Source organism: Vulpes vulpes, chromosome 15, assembly GCF_048418805.1.
Source record: "Vulpes vulpes isolate BD-2025 chromosome 15, VulVul3, whole genome shotgun sequence".
Classification (NCBI taxonomy): Eukaryota; Metazoa; Chordata; class Mammalia; order Carnivora; family Canidae; genus Vulpes; species Vulpes vulpes.
In genome coordinates, this window is record NC_132794.1 from 1,332,861 (window position 1) to 1,356,130 (window position 23,270).

Consider the following 23,270-nt stretch of genomic DNA (forward strand, 5'->3'; position numbering starts at 1 on the left):
GAGCATCACAGCTCCCCCCCCCCGCCGCCGCCCCTATGGGGACCCTGCGGCACAGGCGCAAGTACCGGCCACGGGGACTAGCTCCAGGGGTCTCCTAGCGGGGCCTGAGCCAAGGAAGCAACGTCTGAGAGGAGAGCCAGAACTTCTGGCTGATCCAGAAGAAAGAGAACTTCTCCCTCTGATCCAGGAGAAAGAGCTTAATGCAGTCAGGATCCTGAGCACTCCAGATCCAATCAAACACAGATTTTTTTTTTTTTAAGGTAAATGATAAAAAGCTGCCTGGACGCTAGACTCCATATGATGAGACCCTCTGGAGAAATGATGCTCAAAGAAGTCAGGTAAAAACAAGGAGCATCTCCCCAGCTGCTATTAGAGACACTCACGTCTGTAATGTGTTCTCTTTCCGTGGGTTTTCGCTTGGGTCTGGTCTCTGCAGGAAGCTGAGCCCAGTGGTGACCCCTCGGGAAGAGGCGCCAGCTCCACTCTGGTCCCGCCCGGGCCCGTGCACCCGCACAGCCCTGGCGAGGCCACCTCCAGGCCAGAAGAAACCTGGCACGGGCTTCCTCTCCACACCCCTGAGATGAGAAAATATCGTTTCTCCATCTCCATCCCACCTCTGACCTAAAGGAGACAAAATGTTTCACATGACACACATCACAATTTATAAAAAGTATATTCAGAGGATCCCCGGGGGGCTCCATGGTTGAGCCCCTCCCTTCGTCCCAGGGCCTGATCCTGGAGACCCGGGATCCGGTCCCACGTCGGGCTCCCTGCAGGGAGCCTGCTCCTCCCTCTGCCTGTGTCTCTGCCTCTCTCTCTGTGTCTCTCATGAATAAATAAAATCTTAAAAAAAAAAAGTGTATTCATAAAAAGAAAAATTTGCAGAGTGAAAAACTTGCATATATTTTAAATTCCTACAGAACGAATCAGATAAACCTGAAACCATAGGGCGGGGAAGCCGGGGGCCGGTGACAAAGGCTGTGTGGACTGATCCAAAGGCTCCCGGCTGGCGCACGGGGCACGTACGGGCTCCATGACGTGACCAATAAAACCTAGTCCGTGTGTAGCTTCTCGGGAATCTATCAAAGTGGAAGCCACCAAAACCACAATGCAAGAGACACGCTAGCATTAAAACTTAATTTGGAAATTACGGTTAATGTTGTGAAAGACACCGTGGTTTGTGCGCAGAGCCTCCGCGGCCGCCGTCCTGGCCTGTGCGTCCTGGTGTCCGACGTCCTGGGGGCTGCGCCGCGTCCCCAGTGGAGGCCGTTGTTCTGATGCTTTCTTAGATGCTGTATTTGCCTACTTGGCTTACAGGCATTGCAGGGAAAATCATCTTATCTGTATCTCCCGTACGGCCTCAGGGAGAGACGGCCCCTCCCCAGGGCCGGCCAGTTTTTTTTTTTTTTTTAATTAATTTTTATTGGTGTTCAATTTACCAACATACAGAAAAACACCCAGTGCTCATCCCGTCAAGTGTCCGCCTCAGTACCCGTCGGCCAGTTTTTTAAAGACAGTGAAGGGCTCAGCCAGGAGCGTGTCCCTCTTGTGCAAAGAGCCTGCTCACTTGAAGCCAATGCTCCCTCCGCTCTAGATCATTCCAGGGCCAGGTACCAGGCAACCAGAAACCACGCGTAGCCCAGAGCCTGCCACCGTCACTCCAACGGCCGATCCTAGGCTATGGAACCCCTAAGAGAGGCTCTGGCCTGCCTAGGCCTTCCCATCGCTCCTTCCTGCCCCCAGACCGAGACTGGTGCTCCCGGTGCAGCCCCCCCCCCCCCCCCCGCCTCTAAATGTGCGTAATCAAGGCACTGGTCTCCCTCCCCATGAGGTCACAAACGGCAATCCCAGGGGACCGGTGGGACAGCAGTACCGTTCTCAAGACTGGCCTGGTTGGACGATGCCAAGTGGCTTCGTTCCCTTTGACCCAGGGGCCGTGCGCAGGTTATCACACAAAAGGCCAGCGCGCGGCCTGTGCGCCCTGATGACCTGCTCTGCGCTCGCACAGGAGGCTGATGAAGCGGCGGCTCCGCACCCTCTCCCCTCACCTCGCACCCTGATCGTCGTTCCCTCATCACGGGACACAACGCAGCGCACAGCAGATCCTCCTGGCGCAACAAGCACTGCCCCTTCTGCCTTCTGGGAAGCCGGAGAAGCTTCGACCCTGACGGGGCACACGGCGCCCCGGACGCGGTGGGCCTGCGCCGTGGCCCGGGGCCGAGCCCCCTCGTGACGCTCCTGGGGTCCAGCGGAGGCCCCAGCTCTGTGTCTGCCTCATTTGTTTCTTCCTCCTTCCCAATTCTTCTTACCTTTAGAATTATTTAAGAGAAGCATAAAAATAGAATGCCTGGTTCATGGGAATCAAGCAGCTCAGGGCAGGCCGGCAGTGATGGAGTGCACCGGCACGGTCTCCGCAATGATTAAACCGACAGTTTATTAGGAAATACTTCGAAGATCTCTTCTCCAACTTTAAAAGTCCATCCATTTCTGACTTCAGCTGCCACATCTCTGCGAGTTAATAGCTGCGGAATTCTAGGAGAATGTCATAAATAGCCGTACACCATTTAGCATCTGACATTCCTGGTGCTTCATTAATTTTATTTTTATCTATGTCCTCAGAGTAAAGACTCTGAAAGTTTATGTTCCTAGAATATTAATTAATGAAAAAAAAAACTCTTAAAAACTGTTTTTGTCTTATAAGAAAAAGAAGGAGTTAATTCCATTAGAATCCTAAACTCTGTGAATTGAGTCCGTTATTAATTATGACGCAGAATCGGCACATGCAAAACTGCAGCGCTACTTAATATCAAGGCGCCTCAGAATCATCTGTTAATAAGAAACACAGCAAATATTCGTTCGTTCATTCAACTAGTAGTGAACACCTGGTCAGTGAGGGTGAGGACTAAGCCAGGTGCTGGGCTGCAGGGGCTGGGCTGCAGGGGCTGAGTTGTAGGTGCTGGGCTGCAGGGGCTGGGAAGCAGGGGCTGGGCTGCAGGGGCTGAGAAGCAGGGGCTGGGCTGCAGGGGCTGGGCTGCAAGGGCTGGGCTGCAAGGGCTGGGCTGCAGGTGCTGAGTTGTAGGTGCTGGGCTGCAGGGGCTGGGAAGCAGGGGCTGGGCTGCAGGGGCTGAGAAGCAGGGGCTGGGCTGCAGGGGCTGGGCTGCAAGGGCTGGGCTGCAAGGGCTGGGCTGCAGGTGCTGAGTTGCAGGTGCTGGGCTGCAGGGGCTGGGCTACAAGGGCTGGGCTGCAGGGGCTGGGCTGCAGGGGCTGGGCTGCAGGGCTGGGATACAGAGGCTGAGAAGCAGGGGCTGGGCTACAGGGCTGGGATACAGAGGCTGGACTGTAGGTGCTGAGTTGCAGGTGCTGGGCTGCAGGGGCTGGGCTGCAGGGGCTGGGATACAGGGGTTGGGCTGCAGGTGCTGAGATGCAGGGGCTGGGCTGCAGGGGCTGGGCTGCAGGGACTGGGCTTCAGGGGCTGGGCTGCAGGTGCTGAGATGCAGGGGCTGGGCTGCAGGGGCTGGGATGCAGGGGCTGAGATGCAGGGGCTGGGCTGCAGGTGCTGGGATGCAGCAGTGATCACAGCACAGGAGCTTCTGCCCTCACTGAGCTTCTGTTGCAGGGAGGCCAGGACGGGCGACCGGAGCACCATGAGCCATCAAGTGGCCTCATATGTCCGAGCAGGGTGGGTGTGACCCAGAAGATGCCTGAGGGCAGGAGGGCAGCGGCGGGTCTCCTTACCCATCTGGAGAAAACGACAGTGAAGGCACCAAGGAGCCAGGATGAGGCACCAGGAGCAGAGTGGCCTGAGGGACACGGTCAACGACTCTGTGGCGGCCCCAGCATGGCCGGGGAACAGCCAGGAGGCCGGGCTGGCAGAGGCTTGACCAGGCGGTCCCCCTGCCCAGGAGTTCCAGCCTGGTCCTGGCCAGTGTGAGGGACAGATGTGGGGCGAGGGCTGACGCATGAAGCCCACTCAGGAAAGTGGAGCAGATGCCCAATGGCTCAGGGCAGGTGACGGCAGAGGCCGGAAACCACCACCCCGGACACAGGCTGCAGCACAGGAGACAGGTGGCCGAAGGGGACAGAAGACACTGGGTGGCCATGGGCTGTGGCCTGGGAGCCTGGAGACCTGGGAAGCCCATGGGGGGGTCAGGAGCCAGGGGCCTGGTTTGCCATCTGCAGTCAGACGCCGCAGACCCCCAGGAGATGCTGGGCGGACCCAGGGTCCCAGGCTGACAGGGGTGTGGGTGGGTGAGACCCCAAGCCCTGAGAACAGATGGAGCCCAGGAGAAACGAGGACCGAGCCAGCACTGCTGCTCCTGGACGGGGAGGATGGGCAGGGGGCTGGCGAGGGAGCAGCCACTACGGCGGAGTGTGGAGCATGTGTTTACGGAGCGACCGTCACCTACACCGCACGTGGACTGGCTCACTTACATGTCACCAAATGTCAGCAGGGGAGCCTCTGAAGGTCTGCCCGAGGCAGCCTGCAAACAGCCACTCACTCTTTGCTCTACAGCGACCAAGGATGTGCCTCAGTCTCTGTGAGTGGAGCTGTGCAGTGTCCAACCCATACAGCTGTACAGTGCGGCCGTGATCAGAGCTCGGGGGTCACCAGCACGAAGCCCAAAGCAGGGCCCGCTGGTGGCAGGCCCACCCCACCGCCCGCGGGCCCGGGGACCTTGGGCAAGTTCCCAACGTCGTGCTTCCTCCGAGTCCTCAGGACCACACAGAAGGCAGTGACGACGCACGCCCCAGGCTCGTGGCGCTCAAGGGAGGACCGGGTGCGGGACACGTGCCCACCTGGGCTCCGCCTGCCGTCGTACCATCGGCACCGCCGCTCCGTACACGGAGCCCCGGCCGCAGGGCAGGGCAGCTCATCCGAGGTTACACGCGGGTAAGCGGCGGCCGCGTCCGTCCGGAGCCTGGGAATCGGGGCCGAGCTCTTCACTGCCCCACGAGCTGCCCAGTTAGAGCAACGCGGCGGCTCGGCTTCCTGCTCTTCTATGTTACGACTCCTCACAATCTTAAGTCAGAATAACGTACACGCGGTTCTTTAACACGTCTCTATTTCCTACGTGAAGATGGGTTCAAACAGATGGAGATAAGAATAGTTTACGTCGACTTGCAAAACTCCTCCACTCAATTAAAATCGTAAATTCAATTAAGCTTTTCCCGTTTTCTTCTAAGGTAACTGTACCAAGGAATTTTAAATTAAAATCAAAACCTACATTTCTCAAATAAATATAGCAGATGTTGGATTTGACAGGAAAAAAAGGCAAAAAAAAAAAAAGGCACTTGAGTTGAAGGTCCTAAAATTAGCTCCAAAAACCTAAACAACCTAAAGCTAAGGAAGCAGCCACAGATGGTGGCCCACAGATGGCTCAGGTGGCCCAGAGATGATTCAGGTGGCCCAGGGATGATTCAGGTGGCCCAGAGGTGGCCCTGGTAGCCCAGAGATGGCTCAGGGGGCCCAAAGATAGCCAAGGTGACCCACAGATGGCTCAGGTGGCTCACAGATGGCTAAGGTGGCCTAGAAATGGCCCAGGTGGTCCAGAGATGATTCAGGTGGCCCACGAATGGCCCAGGTGGCCCAGAGATGGCTCAGGTGGCCAACAGATGGCTCAGGTGGCCCAGGGATGATTCAGGTGTCCCACAGATGGCCCTGGTAGCCCAGAGATGGCTCAGGTAACCCACAGATGGCCAAGGTGGCCCAGAGATGATTCAGGTGGCCCAGAGATGGCCAAGGTGACCCACAGATTGCTCAGGTGGCCTACAGATGGTCAAGGTGGCCTAGAGATGGCCCAGGTGGCTCAGAGATGATTCAGGTGGCCCAGAGATGGCCCTGGTAGCCCAGAGGTGGCTCAGGTGGCCCACAGATGGCCAAGGTGGCCCAGAGATGGTTCAGGTGACCTATGGATGGCCAAGGTGGCCTACAGATGGCCCAGAGATGATTCAGGTGGCCCAGAGATGGCCCTGGTGGCCCAGGGATGATTCACGTGGCCCAGAGATGGCCCTGGTAGCCCACAGATGGCTCAGGGGGGCCACATAGGGCCAAGGTGGCTTAGAGATGGCCCAGGTGGTCCAGAGATGATTCAGGTGGCCCACGAATGGCCCAGGTGGCCCACAGATGGCTCAGGTGGCCCACAGATGGCTCAGGAGACCTACGGATGGCCAAGGTGGCCTACAGATGGCCCAGGTGGTCCCGAGATGATTCAGGTGGCCCAGAGACGGCCCTGGTAGCCCAGAGTGGCTCAGGTGGCCCCTGGATGAATGCTGGCAACGGGGAAGAACTGCAGTCCAGCAGGCCGGGGCGATCAGGGAGAGCTCTGAGCTCTCGCCACACTAAGCAAAGTTTGAAAGATCCTGCGATCGAGTCTGGACGTGAGCTGGAAACCAACCCGGGGGATGCAAGTGATAGGCACGGCCTAAGGAGGGATCCCGGTAAAGGTGACTTTCTAAGCACCCTTTAAGGACAACGCTCACTATTACTGATTATTAAGAGACAAAACAAACCACGAACCTTTTGGGTTTTTTTTGTTTTTTTTTGTTTTGTTTTTTTTTTTTACCACGAACCTTTTGAAACATAAAGGAAAACTCGTCGGTCCCTCAAAGAAGAGAAAGTGGCTTTACTCAATCAGGACCAGAAACCCTGTGGCTGACCTCGCGTATTTATGAACGACTTAGGGCTGTCTGTGTGCGTGGATGAGAGAAGCAGCATAAGCAAGCGCGGACAAGCAATGGACAACGTGGACAAAAACGCTGGACCTGACTGAAAACTCACGCAGGAGTCAACAGAGGAGAAAACAGCGCAAAGGGGGTTAGAGACGCGGCGGCCTGGACCCGCGGAGCGCAGAGCCAGAGGCACGCGGTGTGCAGGCCCGAGGGCCGGAGCACGCAAACCAGGACGCACTCAACGTTACAACGGAGGAAAACATCCCAGAAATAAAGATCCTCGTCGGCCACCGGACAGCCCCCCCTGCATGGAGGAGGGGATGAAAAGCAGAGAAGACTCTGTTCTTCTCAGCATCCTACTGAGGTTCATGAACAAAGGAACCTAAGGGAGTCCAGACCGGCACAATCTGATTATTGAGGAGACAAAGTCAGGCCGGAGGACGGCCGAGCACTATTAGCGAGTTTTCTGGTTCCCACTGAGCTGCTGGTCAGCGGTCGCGGGCAGGGGGGACGGTTCGACCTTGCCCCGACCCCGCGTCTTCCCGGGATGACCCCCTGGTCCCGCTCCGTCCTCCGCGCGGCGCCCCAGCTCCTTCCCGCGGCCGCAGCGCAGGGGCCGCTCAGGGGTCGGGGGACAGCCCCGGCCCTCCCAGCCGTACCCGCCGGGTCCTACTTACCACCACACGCTCAGAACTTGACGGCACAGACTAATTTTTTTATTTATTTTTTGCATTTTATCTTAACTATTCTAAAATAGTAGAATCAAAAGACGATGTTACACGTAAACTATGGGAGCAGAATAATAACTGTCTGAATGCTGGGACACGCGGAGGTGCGCCCTCCAATTCCACGGCACGGGCAAGCCCCCCACGGGCTCAATTACTACTGTTCAGCCCATAAAGTGCCCGGCAACATGCAATTCACCAACCGCGTCCCCCGCGGAACCACGTCGGTGGTAAGTGCTCCACACCCCCGGCCCAGGGTCCGGGGACCAGCCTCCTGGGGTCGGGGTCAGCACGGCTCCCCCCGTAGGGGGGCAGGACGCGGTTCCCAAGATAACCAGCAGAGGAGCGTAGCTGCCGGGCCCGACCCCGCTGCCCAGCCCCGCGCCCTCCCCTCAGGCAGGGGTGCGACAAGAGTCAGACGATCGCGTCCTCGGTGTCCCTCGTGACGACAGCCAGACACGTGACACGTCCTAGACGATGAGATATAAGGGAAATATGACAGAGGCTTCTGGAATGTCCTGGTGAAAGGGACAGACGGGCAGCACTGCCTGCCCCTTCCCACTTATTCCTGCCTTGAATACAGATGAGACGGCTGGAGCTGCCGCAACCACACTGCAACCATGAGGGAACGCTGAGGACTTCGCCCCCTGACGTGCTCGTGCTCTCAACCACCTGCAGCAAAAACCTACCTCTGCAATCCTACTAGGACATAAATGAATCCCGGCTCAGCGGTTTAGGGCTGCCTTCGGCCCAGGGCCTGATCCTGTGGATCCAGGATTGAGTCCCGCGTCGGGCTCCCTGCAGGGAGCCTGCTTCTCCCTCCACCTGTGTCTCTGCCTCTCTCTGTCTCTCATGAATAAATAAATAAAATCTTTAAAAAAAAAAAAAAGGGAAATAAATGAATCCCTACTAGTGTAAAACACTGTAGGTCACGTGTTCTGGGTCTTTCACCCAAAAGCACTCCTAAACACACTACAAGGCCAGGAAAGTGCGAAGTGAGCTCAAGTTGCCGCCTCTGAGCTGAAGGTCAACAGACGACATCTAGAATTTATAAACCAAAACTAAACTAAACTAAACTAAAATAAAATAAAATTTATAAACCAGAAACCAGCAAGGTCATTATTTACAGACTAAAGTACGGCGGGGCCTGCGGCCGTCTTCGCCCAGACATCCACGCCCCCCTTCCCCCGTGGGCACAGCACCCGCGTGGTCAGCCAGCAAGCACGACGTTCCCAGCCCTGGTGTGTCCCGTCGTGGTCATGTGACGACAGTCGTGTGCACTGGGACGAGCAGGCAGAAACCCCTGGGGAGACGGCACATGCGCACCCTGCAGTGTGGACAGCGCTCGGGCCCAGGCCCCCTCCACACCCCTGCCCTCCCCCACGCCCCTCCCTCTGCACACCCACACCGCCGGCTGCTGGACCCCGCGGCCCCCTGCCCACGTCACCTGGAGAACAGCAGGAGACCTGTCAGGCCCCGGCTCCACCTGGACCACCAGCCACCACCCTCTTGCCTCCGCTTTCGTCACTGCAGCTGCAGAAGCTACTGTCCCACTAGGTTACAGAGGTTACAGCCCCCCCAGGCCCCCCGGAGCCGCTCTGTGGTGAGCGTGAGACCCCCGCCCCGCTCCTCGAGGCCCAGAGGGCACCCCCGTGCTCAGCCCCCGGATCCCAGGAGCAGGAGGGCGGCTCGCGGCGCCCCAGTTTCTGTGCACAGCTGTGCTGGGGGCGCCTGGCACCTGCTAGAACCTCACGGCGGGCCTGGCGAGGGGCCCAGGGCCCATCAGCTCCCCTCCCTCCTGGAGCGGCAGCCGCCCACACGCGTGCTGGTCTTTCTACCAGTCCCGCCCTGGGAAAAGCCTCCGTGGGCACAGAAGGAACGCGGAGGAGAGTACAGACGTCCCTGCCCCCACGGACACGCGGCCGCGGGTTTCCCGTCCCCCCCGAGCGCGGCCGCGAGAGGACTGCCAGCCAAGTCCCAACGACCACAGAGATCCGTGGTTTCCCACCCAGCAACGTACAGGCCCCTGAACTCCCGTCGTACTTTTGTGGCTAATGATGTATTTTTTTTGTCCCTTTGGAAACGTAAAGCCACAGCACATAAAAACTAGGAACACAACCACTTCTTAGAAATATTTCAAACTTGATACTGTTTAAACTAAGTTTTACTCAGATTTTTTCCATTTTTTTGGATGGAAAATAATCCCAAATCACTACTGTGCTGCTCCCGCCTCCCCCAGCCCCAGCGGGTGGCCTCACCCGCGCCCCAGGCCCGCTGCTGCCCCACGGGGTCTGGAGACGAGAAGCCAGGCCCTCCTGGGTGTGCTGCTGCCCCCCTCCCCGGGCCCCTCCCCAGCATCGTCCGCTCCCACCAGGTGTCAGCTGCACAGGGACCGTCCATCCTGTCCCACCGTCATCCCCGGGGCCTCGGTCAGCACCTGCCGTGAGAGTGGGCCCAGTGTGCAGCCCAGATCTGTGTCTGACGGGGCCACGGGCTCCACAGCCTGCAGCCCCCAGGTGACAAACCCCGCAGCTCTGGGCCTTGCTGCTGCAGACATGGACTCGCCCATCTGCACCGTCCTGCGCCCTCCCTGAACCTGGCACGTCTGCAGCTGCCGCCGGGACGCTGGGCCTGGGCTTCACGCACACCAGGAGGGGCCTGGGAGACCTGCTCACACGCGGAGCAGAAGCCAGAGCCGGGCCAGCAGGAGGCCTGCGGAGGCCCCAGAGGCCCCGGCCCGCCCGCGGCTCTGCCTCTCCCACTCCTCCTCCAGCTGCAGGCGGCCTGGGTTACGGGCCCTGCCTGCACGAGCTGCAGGATGGAAGGGGTGAGGCTGCCGTGCGCGTGTCCCTTAACCCATCCTGCTCCCGCCAAGCGCCACTGTAGCCGGTGGCCTTGACTGTCCAGGCGTCTTGGAGCGGAGCACTCAGCTTCGCACCCCCAGCCTGCGTCACCCAGGACCCTCCCTGTGGAATGTGAGGGGATGCAGAGGACTGGGGACGTCCCCCGAGGCCCCCACTGCCCCTGCGCTCTCACCTGACCTAGCCGGCTCCCATGTGTCTGACCAAGGGTGCAGGTAGACCGTGGGCCTGTGGGCTTGGGGCAGCCCCTCTGGTCTTGGCCCCCGACTCCACGGCCCCGTCCCATGGCCCCCTCCCCGTGGCCTCACTGTGAGCTGGGTTTCGCCAGCTTCTGTGTCCCCAGCCCTCTCCATCCTCAGGACACTTTCCTAGTTGGTCCCGCTGTGCCATTCCCCCTACGTCACCATGTCCTGTAGGCCCCCCCCACCAGTTCGTGGTGCTGGGGTCCCGGTACCAGGCCCGCTGTCAGGAGGGCGCTCTGTGAGCTCAGAGCCGTGGACAGGGGGCCTCGAGTGCAGGGACACCCCCTGGCCCAGGGAGGCACCGTCGGGGTGCAGCCGTCCAGGGGCCCAGACGAGGGGGCCTGGTCAGGCCCCACACGGTGAGCTCACGCCGGCCAGCAGGGCTGCAGCCCTCCCTGCAGAGCCGCACGGCGAGCGGTCCAGGCTCTGTGGCCCGTGCTGCTGCCGCTGCTTCCCTTGCGGTCCTTACAGATGTGAAAGCCATTCCTGGGGTGGGACTCTGGCCTTGGGACCCCCCGGCCACCTGCAGGGGGGCTCCACCCTGGCTTCCGGGGTGCGCAGCGGCCGAGGCGCCCGGGGCTCGGCTCTTTGGCTCGTCGCCTGCACCCAGGCAGGCCCTGAGGAGGTGCCACCCTATTCCTCACCTTCACGTGTCCATCACAGGGTGACGGCTCTGTCCTCCGGCAGGCGGTCCACGTTTGCTGGATGAATGTGCACCAGCCACGTAAGCTGCATCACCTTCTGTGAGAAAACTATGCAAACGTTTTGCCCCTAATTCCATTGCACCGTCTTCCTTACTGACCTGTGAGAATTTTCGTGTGTTCTAGACTCTGGAAACTGAGCCAGGCCCCATCAGCCCGGCTCCTGCCTCAGGAGGCCCCCATCAGCTACAGGTGTGGCAAATTGTCTTCCCAGTGTGTGGAACTGGTGTGTGGTGTCCACACCCTGTATAATCCCCTCCCGTTGACGGGTGGAGCTGTGACTCTGATGGATACACCATAATATAAACCGAAGGTTTACAAAGTTAAATCCCTACTCAGCCGACCCTGCATCGTGGGTGGGCCTGCCCTAATCAGGTGAGCCCTTAAAGGACACAGGAAGTGACGGTGACACTCCCACGGCCAGGAAGGGGCCAACTGCATGTTGTGGACACGGCCACTGGGCCAGGAACACGGCGGGTCCCTGGGATTGGAGGCCACAGCCCTGCGACCACAGGAGCTTGTGAGGGAGACCCCAGAGCTTGCAGGACACTACGGCCAGTGAGCCAGTGTGGTCGCAGGTCCTGCTGATGGGTGTGCAGCAACAGACCACTGACCCGCAGGTACGCTGACTACCGACGGCTCAAGGGTCAGAAGCCGGGGCCACAGCTCTGAGCACACCCCCAGACAGCCGTCCCATCCCAGCAGGGCAGGGCGCTGGCCCTGGGCTCACACGTGCACGTAGGCACCGCCCCACGCGGGATGTGGCCGGCACTGCTTGCAGTGAGCGGCGGCACCCAGGACTCTGCCTTAGGGAAGGAGACGCCGTGTCAGTGGCATGCGGCCCTCGCGGCCCAGGAGCCAACACCTGCGCTGAGGCACGCTCCTCCCTCCCACCGTGTGGGTGATGCCCACCCCCGCAGGGACCCGCTGTCCCTCCCCTGCCTAGAGCTGGACGGGACAGCCGTACAGGCCAACCTACACCTGCAGGGTCAGCTCCGAAGAGGCAGCTCATTCCCACAGACCTTCCAGGAAGTGGGTGTGCATCCCGTCCCCCTGCACAGGGCAGGGCCTGCCCTTCCTTACTGGCCCCACCCCTGCCCACTGCACATCCAGCTCAGCATCCTGTTCCAGAGCAGGAGTGCCGGTGAGAGCAGCCGCATGCCCTGCCACTGCGGAGTGCGGGAAGAGCAGCCGCCTCCTCTCAGCAGCTGCCCTGCATCTGTGAGCACCCGAAACACAGCCGCAGACACACCATCCCCACCGGCTGGATGCCGGGGGACACACCATCCCCACCGGCTGGATGCCGGGGGACACACCATCCCCGCCAGCTGGATGCCGGGGGACACACCATCCCCGCCGGCTGGATGCCGGGGGACACACCATCCCCGCCGGCTGGATGCCGGGGGACACACCATCCCCACCAGCTGCCGGGGGACACAGCGTCCCAGCGGCTGCTCCGTGCTGGGGTGCTTCTGGGCCCCTGTGGCAGACGGCAGTCCGGCAAACAAGGAGCCTTCCTGCACTGGAGGGCTGACGCCCCGCGCGGGCGGCGGCTCATGATCACCCAGCCCAGACCCTCGCTGCCTCGCTCCTCCACGTTTTTAACGCACACCCGTAGCACCACGCGATGCCGGGAGGGGAGGACCAGCTCCTTTCAGAAGTCTGCCCTGCGCTGTGAGCACCTGGGGAGATGCCCAGGTGCGCGCCGCCCGCGGACTGGGGCCCAGGCAGGTGCTGACTCACGATGCGCTAACTTCTCTGCCCGGCCTTCCCTCTTGAGGATATGGTGCGGATTAACAGGGTCGTGCCGCCTACGAGCGTCATCCAGAGCACGATGGAGGAGCTCACGGGTATCTGTTACAGAACAAACGTCTGCGTGGGTCCAGTCCCCGGGCCCTCTGCAAGGGGAGCAGCAGGGCAGGTGCCCCGGGAGCACCCCGACGGCCCCAACTGCAGCAGACGCAGGAGACTGCATCTCAGACATGTCCCTCTGGGAGGACGGTGACTGTAGCCACCCTCCTGGAACTAACGTGAATGACCACTGCAGGGCTGCCGTCAGGCACCGGGTGCCCCGGGAAAGGGCCGCAGGGTGCGCCTACCGGTGAGGAGAGCTCCCCCCGCAAAGGCTCGGTTCAGCTGCAATGCTTCATGTTTGCCTCCTTTCCAACCACTCTGAAAAAGGAAAGTTGTGATACATCGGACCGTCGCCACAATTCTTTGTGCGATAATTATACCTCTAGCAGTTGTCAAGTCAGTAAATGCAGACCTACTGGATTTTGCTATTTTTTTTTTAAAGATTTTCTTTATTTATTCACGAGAGACACATAGAGAGGCAGAGACACAGGCCGAGGGAGAAGCAGGCTCCACGCAGGGAGCCCGATGCGGGACTCGATCCCGGGACTCGGGGTCACGACCTGAGCCAAAGGCAGATGCTCAACTGCTGAGCCACCCGGGTGTCCCAAGAAATACAAAATTTCTACTCTGCAGCTAGAACTAAGGGACAGCCCGTAGAAGGAGACCCCGTGGGTGGAGGACCCCGTGGGTGGAGGACCCCATGGAGGGAGAGGTAGCCCCGGTGTTGCAGTATTTGTAATTACCAGGCCTTTCATTCTGCCTTCTCAGCACGTGCTTTGGAGCCCTCCTCTGGGCCTCGTTATTGTTTGGACGCCTTTAAGGACAATTTATTTCTGCAAAGGATTATAAATAATTCACCTCCCCAATGCACGCATTACATAAAAATCCTTGCCATCTCACGTATATGGCACGATGATTGCGGCTGCTCGCTGCCATGGCATGAAAGGTGGTCACAGACGGCACGACTCCCAGCGGAGCTGAAGGACAGGGTTTCTCGCAGCCTCAGGCAGCTGTGCGCTGCTCACTACCTCTCAATATCCCACCACTAATCCTGCTCGCGAGAGCCGCTGCAGGGAAGCCCACCCCACTGGCACAGCAAGGGGCCAGAGCCTTAACTCTGCCCTCTCCGGATGCTCCGGCTCCCCTGCTGCAGAGGGGGTGCAAACCCTCCCTACCCCCTGGGAGCTAGTGTCCTTACGTCCCTGATGGGTGCAGACACGGGGCCTTCCCAGGCAGCTGCAGGTGACAGCAAGCACCCCTACCGATGAGCCCTGCACCTGCACCCCCAGCGACGGCGAGCCCTGCACCTGCTCCTGCCGGCCTCGCCCCAGACGCCGGGCACCTGTCCGCACCTACAGAACGAGCGAGCACAGGCGCACCCGGCAGCCCCCTGCCAACCAGCTCCTCCTCCTTCTTCCCCACAGGACTCCCGTGAGTGTTGCGAACTCTCCTTTCCTGAAGCAGCCACTCCGCAGGCCGTAATCGCACATGGTGCTAACTTAACCGCGACTTTAAATTTGCCCCGCACCCCGACTTCTCTCAAGAGCAGATGCTGAATCACGCGACAGTCACCAAAAAATCAAGTACTAATCTCGTTTTCTTGTAACCACCTCAAAGGAGGCAACGTAGAGTAAGCAGCTCTGCAGCGAGTGTAGCTGAGCACCGGCCGGGAGCCACGGCCGCCGGGGGGCAGCAGCACGCAGCCCCAGCTTGCAGGCTTGCAGGTGGCCTGGGCCCGCCACCCCGGAGAGAGGCAGCAGCACGATCCAGCACGATCCAGCACGGAAGTTACTCCATCAACACACTCGAGAAGGCAAACGGCTTTAATTACTCCGTTCACAGCGAGCAGAAGGCACTTTCTAATCAGTCAGAGGGGAGCAGATTTTTGCAGGCGTTTACCTTACCTTAGATTAGGCGGGTGTCTGCGTGTGCCGGGCCCCGGGCAGAGCTTCCCTGGGCACAGGCCGGGCCGGGCGACCCCGAGCGCACGGGTGTCCCTCGGTCCCTTCGTCAGCCTGCCGTGCCCAGCGGGAGAGGCTTCACTCTGTGGAACAGAAAGATCCCATTACTTTGCCTTTTCGACACGTCAGATGTGAATTCTAATAATAAATACCGTTAGTTAAAGATCCTCTTCCTAAATACAGGCTTAAATCATTTTTAAAATACTTGGGCAGCCCCGGGTGGCTCCGCGGTTTAGCGCCACCTTTGGCCCAGGGCCTGATCCTAGAGCCCCGGATCGAGTCCCACGTTGGGCTCCCTGCATGGAGCCTGCTTCTCCCTCTGCCTGGGTCTTTGCCTCTCTCTCTCCCTGTGTCTTGTGAATAAATAAAATCTTTTTCAAAAAATAAAATAAAATACTCTTACGCTTCCCTAAAGCAGATACACACTAACGAGTCACACCCGTACCCGCACCCTCCGGCCCGGATCTCCGCTCCCCAGCTCCCCAGCTCCCCAGCAGGCTAGTGCAAACACACCAGCCCGCCTGCTAGGGACGGAGGCCTCAGACGCACTCCCGTGTGGACCGATCACGGTCTGCATCACGCGTGTGGCCCGCCACTGGCTGCGTACAGACCTCACGAGTGCACGGATGCACACCTCCCCGCCCTCCGGCCCGGCCCAGAAGCCCAGGCCACGCATCCGTCTGCAGGCAGAGCGTGTGAAACATCTCCGTGCCACTTCCTCTCAGCAGAAAGACGTCAACTCACAACTCATTAAAGAGAGTATTTCAACATGCTTATGTACTGACAAAACCTAAATATGCCACGTTAACATTTTCCTTTACAAAAACAAACTGATATCCCCTCGAGGGGAAAGTCTACGGTGGGGCTTCTCCAGCACAGAGCCGCCAGCCAGCATCCACGGGAAGAACGAGCGGGTCTCTGCGTGGGAGCCCAGAAGACCAGCAGGGAGTGTAGACAGGTGCTCGCTGAACAAGGGGGGGCCCCTAACCGTGCAGACTCGGTGTGGTCACCACAGACCTCCTCGGGGCCCCGGGGGTTACAAGTGGCCAGTCTCAGCCCCTCCACATCTCTCAGCTGTGACTCGCCTCAATTCATCTGTACCGTGTGTCAGCAGGTGTGCGAGGACAGGTCTGAGGCACCGTCCCTGTGTTGTACGCTGCTGCCCCCAGCTCCAGGGGGAACTCACAACAACGACCTATTAGCCTGGGGTTACAGGTCACACGACTGTGCTCTCCAGCACGGAGGCTTCGAGGCTGAACACACAGGTCCATGCACATGGCTGCTGACCCCATCAGCACCCCGCAGTCCTACCTCCACACCCAGGCGAGGAGGATGAAGGAAACGGCCCCACCGTGTGCCCCCCCAATCCTCAACGCCACCCCCACCTGGTCAGTGATCCTGCCAGCAGCTCCTGACCTGGCTGGAGGGTGTGCAGGAGACACAGCAGCTCCCCTAACAAAGAACGAAGAACAGGACACGGAGCCCCCCGCGATCCAAGGAAGAGGAAGGATGGTGTGCGAGACAGGTCAAATGTCACTGTGCCAACCAACGTCCACACAGGGCACAGATCAAGGGAAACACAGGGAGCACACAACCAATATCCACAGAACCAGGTCCTAGTGCCCACACAGCGACCTGCCAGCCCAGAGTGGAGACAAAAGTCTGACCCCTGTCGTCCACTGGAGGAACCGTGCCTGGGAGGGACCAGGGACAAGGCCCAGGAGGGACCTGGGACCAGGAGAGAGCAGGGACTAGGAGGGACCTGGGACCAGGAGGGACCAGGGATCAGGAGGGGCCAGGGACCTGGAGGGACCAGGGACAAGGCCCAGAAGGGACCTGGGACCAGGAGGGACCAGGGACCTGGAGGGACCAGGGACCAGGAGGGACCAGGGACCTGGAGGGACTAGGGACAAGGCCCAGGAGGGACCTGGGACCAGGACGGACCAGGGACAAGGCCCAGGAGGGACCAGGGACAAGGCCCAGGAGGGAACAGGGCCCAGGAGGGACCAAGGACGAGGAGGGATGGGACCAGGAAAAACCAGGGACAGGAGGGACCAGGGACAAGGCCCAGGAGGGGCCAGGGACCAGGGACCAGGAGGGAGTGGGACCCGGAGGGACCAAGGACCCGGAGGGACCAGGCCCAGGGGAACCATTCTGAAGACAGCCCCGCAGAGCTGACCCAGGGAGCTGGACTGGCGCGGGGAAGGGTTCTGCAAACTGCAAAGCTTAAACAAGAAGCACCGGAATGGTGTGACAGGAGCTGCCACATGCCCAGGGGACTGCTGCGTTGTGGGTTCAGACTGCAAGAGGCAGCCTTGGGACGCCACCTGGCCCTGCGGCTGCATCGCTGAGCGCCTCCAGGTCCTGCCACAGTGACGCAGAGGATGGCACCGTGAGGACTGAACAGAGCAGGGGTCACAGAGAGCTTGGCCCGGTGACAGTGAAAGTCACAGCAAGAACATGACAGGCGGTGGGCAAAGACGGAGGAGGCTCTTGTCGCAGGGGCAGCAGGGGACCGCGGCCCAGAGAGCGGGGAGGAGACACACAGAAGCCTCCGCCCCGAGGGTGGCTGCATCCCAGCACGCCACGCACGCCACGCACCCGGGGACGGACGACCAAGGACAACCAGAAGAGTCTCTGCCTGTTCGGAAGCTGGCGGTATTCCTCCGAGTAACCCACAGCTGAAATAATCACAGTAGGAAACAGAAACTACGAAAACTTAAAAACCAGAGAGCACACGTGGACTTGAGCGGCGTGCAGGTGGGGCAGTGCACCAGGGACACGTGCGGCCCCAGCTCACCCCTTCAGGAAAGGGGGCACATCGACGAATCCCCACCCAGGCGGGTCAGTATAAGGAGAACAAAATTAGCCCAAAGGAAGCGGGAGGGGGAAAGGAAGTAATTAAACCCGCACTGATCACACACACTAGCGGGCACACGGGGACAGATGTCGGCACGCAGGACGGGGAGAAGCCCCACATCATCCTGCTCTGAAGGGCAGCGGGGGGCCAGGTGGCCTCCTTTATGTGCCACCCCTGCCGGCGCCTCAAGCGGTCCTTGCAGGGCGTCCCTGAGTCTCAGCAGGCTCCGGGACCCCAGGGTGGGTCGGGTGGAGGCGGGAGGAGTCACCGCGTGCCGGCCCTTCGGGGGCTGCCAGCTTGGAAGACTCTCCGCAGGAGGCCAGTTCTGTGGCTACGGCCACCCGGCTGGGGTCCACACAGGACAGAGACCAGGCCGGCCCCACACAGGTGCCCACCTGCCCCTCCGCAGGCCACCTCTGACGAGGTGTAAGGACAAGAACTACGACCCCCAGCTGCCCACACATGGCCACTTCCACTCATCTGAGGCCCCGGTCCCACGGAGCATGGACAAACTGTCCCCTTTACACCCTGCCCCAACCCCTGCCCCACGGGGTCACCAGCAAAACCAGATGGTGGCTGTTCCAGGCCACTGAGTTGTGCTGTACGGGGCGGGGGGATTGTGTTAGGCAGGAAGAAACACCAGGACAGAATTACCACTCCCAATCCGCACGATGTTAAAAATATAGTAGGAGGGTATTAGGAACCTCATTTCAAATATTCTGTAGACTTAGGTACAATGAGCACATTCTATGAGAAATACAGTGCAGGAAAACTGACGCCAGAAGAAATGGAAAATCTGACTACAGGACAAAGAACAAGCACCAGGAAACAAAAATCACGTACAAAGTATCAGCCAAACCAACTCACGAATGCAGACGTAAGAATCCTAAGGGAGACGTCGGCAAACTCGGTCCAATGATGTTTTTAAAAGCTGACGTATGGGGGATCCCTGGGTGGCTCAGCGGTTTGGCGCCTGCCTTCGGCCCGGGGCGCGATCCTGGAGTCCCGGGATCGAGTCCCACATCGGGCTCCCTGCATGGAGCCTGCTTCTCCCTCTGCCTGGGTCTCTGCCTCTCTCTCTCTCTCTCTGTGTCTATCATAAATAAATAAAAATAAGTCTATAAAAAAAAATAAAAGCTGACATATGATCCGGCTGGATTTACTCTGGGAACGGGAAAACGAGACAGTGTAGTAAACCACTAGCGACCCCCACCACACTAGCACCCCGAGAGAGGCGTCCAACACACCCGTGACGCCACGGAGTCTGACGGCGTGGGGACACACGTTTCTGCGGGCCAGGGCGGCCTGGGCGGCAGGCGGGTCGGCAGGAGGCCGCCGTCCAGCAGCACGAGGGAGGCTCTGACAACGTCCCCCCCGGGTGACGGGGACTCACGCAGGAGCCGCAGACCTCACGACAGTGCACTAGGAGATGACCAGGTAACGGGACCCAGGAGGGCCAGGGAGCAGGGGGGACCGGGGTCTTGGTCCACACGACGGAGCCAAGCAGCGCTCCATCACCCGCGTGCAGCAGGGAACCGGCAGCACCACAGGCCAGTCGCTGCAGGGGGACAGGGGAGCTACTGCGCCCGCGGTGCCCCCACCACAAGCGGGGGGTGGAGGTCCCACACCTCCCGCAAAACACAGAAGACAGGGCCCCAGGAGGGAGGAGCACGAGGAGCCGTGCTCTCCGGGCAAGAGGCCGGTTTCAAAGCCGGGCGGGGTGGGGTCAGGCCCCTGCCCTCTCCGCCGCCATCCACCCCGGGAAACAGCCGGGCCTGAGCTGACCCGAGAACCTGCAGGGGGAGCGGAGGCCGCGTGGGACCAGCGCGGCGGCGGCTCGGGGCCCCAGCTCCTGCCCCGGCTCTGCCAAGGGGTGGATGGCAGTGCCAGTAAGCAACATGAGAGAATCGGAAAAAAAGAGGAAATCTTAGAAGACAGGTGACAGGTGTTTTTCAACTGTCCGGAGCTATAAAAAGCTCCAAAGTGTATCGACTACAGTCCTGGTATTTCTACGTCAACAAAGGGTCCCCGCGACCTGACCCTTCAAAGGGAGAAAGTTGATTCTGCTTTAGGAAGGACGCGGGGGGGGGGGGGGGGGGGATCTTCCCGCGGCCAGAGGAGACCGTAAACCCGCAGAGCGCGGGGCGGCCGTGAGCGCTGTGGAGGGGGTGCCCGGGGGGGCCGCGGGGGAGGCCGCAGGCCCCCCTGCTCTCCGCTGCTTCTGGGAAGGAAGAGACGCACTCTAGGCCAGGGGTCCCACTTTAACACTTTTTAAATATTATTTAAATCCCACTCAGGAGGTGGTCTGCGCAGCACGTGCTCTGGGCCCCGGAGAACCGTGTGTCCTCGGCTCCTGAGCAGGGTCCAGCTCGGCCGGAGGAAACGGGCCATCCGCGGGGACAGCGTGCGGCCCTCCCCGTCCAGATGCCTCGCCGCGACGCGGGGGCCGCCGCTTCCACCACGGAGCCCCGTGCGCTTGCCTCATCCCCCGCATCCGGGTCTCACAGGCACCAACCCGGACCTTGTCGTCTCTTCTCGCTGAAATCAACCAATCCCGTGTCCTCGGCAAGCAGGGCGGAGGTGCTCTGCCCCGTTAGGAAGATGACTTTAGGGCGAACCCCGGCGGAGACGGCACGGATGACTCTCCAGGTGACCGCGCTGCGCGCAACAGGCCACACGAGACACGCACCTACTCCCTGACCCCACTTATGTGGAACTCCAGAAAACGCAGAGGGACCTATCCCGGCGGAGAGGAGTGGCTGTGGGGGGCGGGGGAGGATGGAGGGCCGGGGGGCTTGGGGGCTGGGAGGCCGGGGGGCAGGGGACCTTCAAAGGCGACGGGCACGTTCACCATCCGCACCGTGGCAGTGGTCTCACCTGTGTCCCAAAACCCATCAAGTGGCTCACGTTAAAATACGTGCGTGTGCTGGTACCTCAGTTATACCTCGAGAAAGCTGGCTTTAAAAAACACTACTTTGTTTTATATTATAAAACCCCTCATCTTGGGGCTCCTGGGTGGCTCAGCGGTTTGGCGCCGCCTTCGGTCCCGGGTGTGATCCTGGAGTCCGGGATCGAGTCCCGCATTAGCTCCCTGCATGGAGCCTGCTTCTCCCTCTGCCTGCGTCTCTGCCTCTCATAATTAAATAAACAAAATATATAAAAAAATAAAACCCCTCATCTTATTTTTTGAAGGGAGTTGGTAAACATTATCGAAAATATTTTTATGACCTGAGGGAGAACATTACTTTTTTAAACTCTGAATAATCTAATGTTTTATGGGAAATTTAAGCTTGCTGCAAACATTAAAACAACGCGTTAAATGGGCCAGGGACTTCTCCGCATCCAGCTCCATTTGCTGTTGCATAATCATTCCCAGAGGGACCCGGTGCTCCCAATGCTAGCAATGAGCTCCGCGTCGCCACAGGGAGAGGGCCCCTGGGGTGCAGACGGACACGGAGACACAGAGGGCGAGCAGAGGGCGCCCGCCTGAGCCTCGCTCTGCACCTGCTCTCGGGCCCTCGGCTCGGGTGGGGTGTGGGACCCTGGGTGCTGCTGAGGGTCATCACCCCAACCCGGCAGAGGAACATCTCAGCCCTGGTCATGGAGGCGACTGCTGGAATCACCGGGATGGCAGGTGAAGGACAGACCAGAAGACGTGGGAGGTGCTGAGCCCTCCGTGCCCTCGGCACCTGCTCCCCTCAGGACAACTGTGCACCCTTTGGCCACACACACGCTGAAACAACCCAGAAGGGCCAGCAGGGAGCATGCAGGTGTGGCAGCGGGGCCTCCACCTGGGGCGCCCCGTCCGTCCTCGGCCGCCCCACTGCGGGTGGGCTCGTGCACCAGGCAGCGCACCAGGAGGTCTGCCCACGGGGGTCAACACCTCTCAGCCTGGTTAGCGTACCGCGTGTTATTAGGCGTCCACACCTCTCGGGGGGGCGGGAGGGCCTGCGGCCTCTGTCTCCCACGACTCACGGGGTTACCTGTGTCAGAGGTCCCCTCCGCTGACACACGATGAGCCACGTTATTTCTATGATGACTTTAGGGAGTGATTTTTCCATGAAAACGAGGTCTATTTTTGCCTAATCATTGCCAGCAAACAAATAAGACCAACAGAAGAGCATTTCAGGCCCCAAACCCGGGTGCAGCGCGTGAGCCGTGACCCTGGGGCTCCCCCGGCCGGCAGCGCACACGCCGGGGGCAGGGGGGGGACACGCGGCCACAGAGGCACTGGTCGGCCCACCTTCTCCCATGAGATGCTCGGACCGGGTGACACAAAGAACAAATCAAGAGAAACAAAACTCTCTCCACAGGCTACACGACAAGGCCGAGTAAGAAAAGGAGAGTGACGGGAAAGATGATCCCGAGAGACTTTCCGAAGCGGAGGCTGCAGCCCTGCGCCCTTGGCAGGAAGGAGCACGCGGAGGGCTGCAGGCGGCCCCGGGCGGGACCCCGGCGGGGCAGCTCCAAGGCCCCCCCAGACCCCAAGGTCTGGAAGGATCCGTAACCCCTGAACTTCCCTACAACCGTGTCACCGATGAACACGGCACCGGCTTCTCCGATCGGCAGGCACCTGTTCCGTAAACCTGTGACGTTCTTTTTTTTTTTTTTTTTTTTTTTTATTTTTTATTTTTATTTATTTATGATAGTCACAGAGAGAGAGAGAGAGAGAGGCAGAGACACAGGCAGAGGGAGAAGCAGGCTCCATGCACCGGGAGCCTGACGTGGGATTCGATCCCGGGTCTCCAGGATCGCGCCCTGGGCCAAAGGCAGGCGCCAAACCGCTGCGCCACCCAGGGATCCCAACCTGTGACGTTCTCAACGTCTTCCGTCGGATTCGTGTCAAACGAACACGTTTTCAGAAGTTCTTCATTAAAAGCCAGACGAGTGTGATGTCTGTATTTAAGCAACGTCGTCAATTTAAACGCGTTCAGTGACGTTACCAGACGCCGGAAGTTGGTGCACTAGCATCCACTGCAAGGAGACGAACTGTCTAAATAAAAAATGTTAATCTTTTTTTATAGAAATCTCTCAAATATATCTTCTTGTTCTGTTACATAAGGCAGACTAAATGTGAGTTTTTAACCAGAAGATGCCCGGGGATGAGACAGGAAAGCAGCGGGTCCTCAGACGGAGGCCACAGCTGGCCGGGCACCGAAAGCAGCCGTGTCAGGACACGGAAACGAGACGCCAGGGGGCCGAGCTCTCAGAGGACCCGCCTGGAGCCACCACGGGCCGGCACCACGGCCCCGGACGAGTGAGCTGCCCCCGTGTCCTCCTCCCCGTGACGCGGGCGTAAGAGCAGCCCTTCCCCCGCGGCTGCCGTGGGGATCCCGAGAGCTGGGGACGCCCGGGCTTGGAGCCCACCCGGCGGGCGCACAGGAAGCAGGACGGGAA

At 59.9% G+C, this 23,270-nt stretch overlaps 1 protein-coding gene across 8 annotated transcripts in view; it reads right to left on the reverse strand.

Moving 5' to 3' along the window:
* The window catches only part of ADARB1 (adenosine deaminase RNA specific B1), a 137,326-nt gene that overhangs the window by 65,117 nt on the left and 48,939 nt on the right, over positions 1-23,270 (reverse strand). For 6 of the 8 annotated variants that reach the window (XM_072738945.1, XM_072738947.1, XM_072738944.1 and 3 more), the window contains exon 2: positions 14,957-15,096. The exons of the other annotated variants lie outside the window; for them this stretch is intronic. The gene's annotated coding sequence lies outside the window, so the exon portion shown is untranslated. The remainder of the gene's footprint in view (positions 1-14,956; positions 15,097-23,270) is intronic. 8 annotated transcript variants of the gene reach the window in all.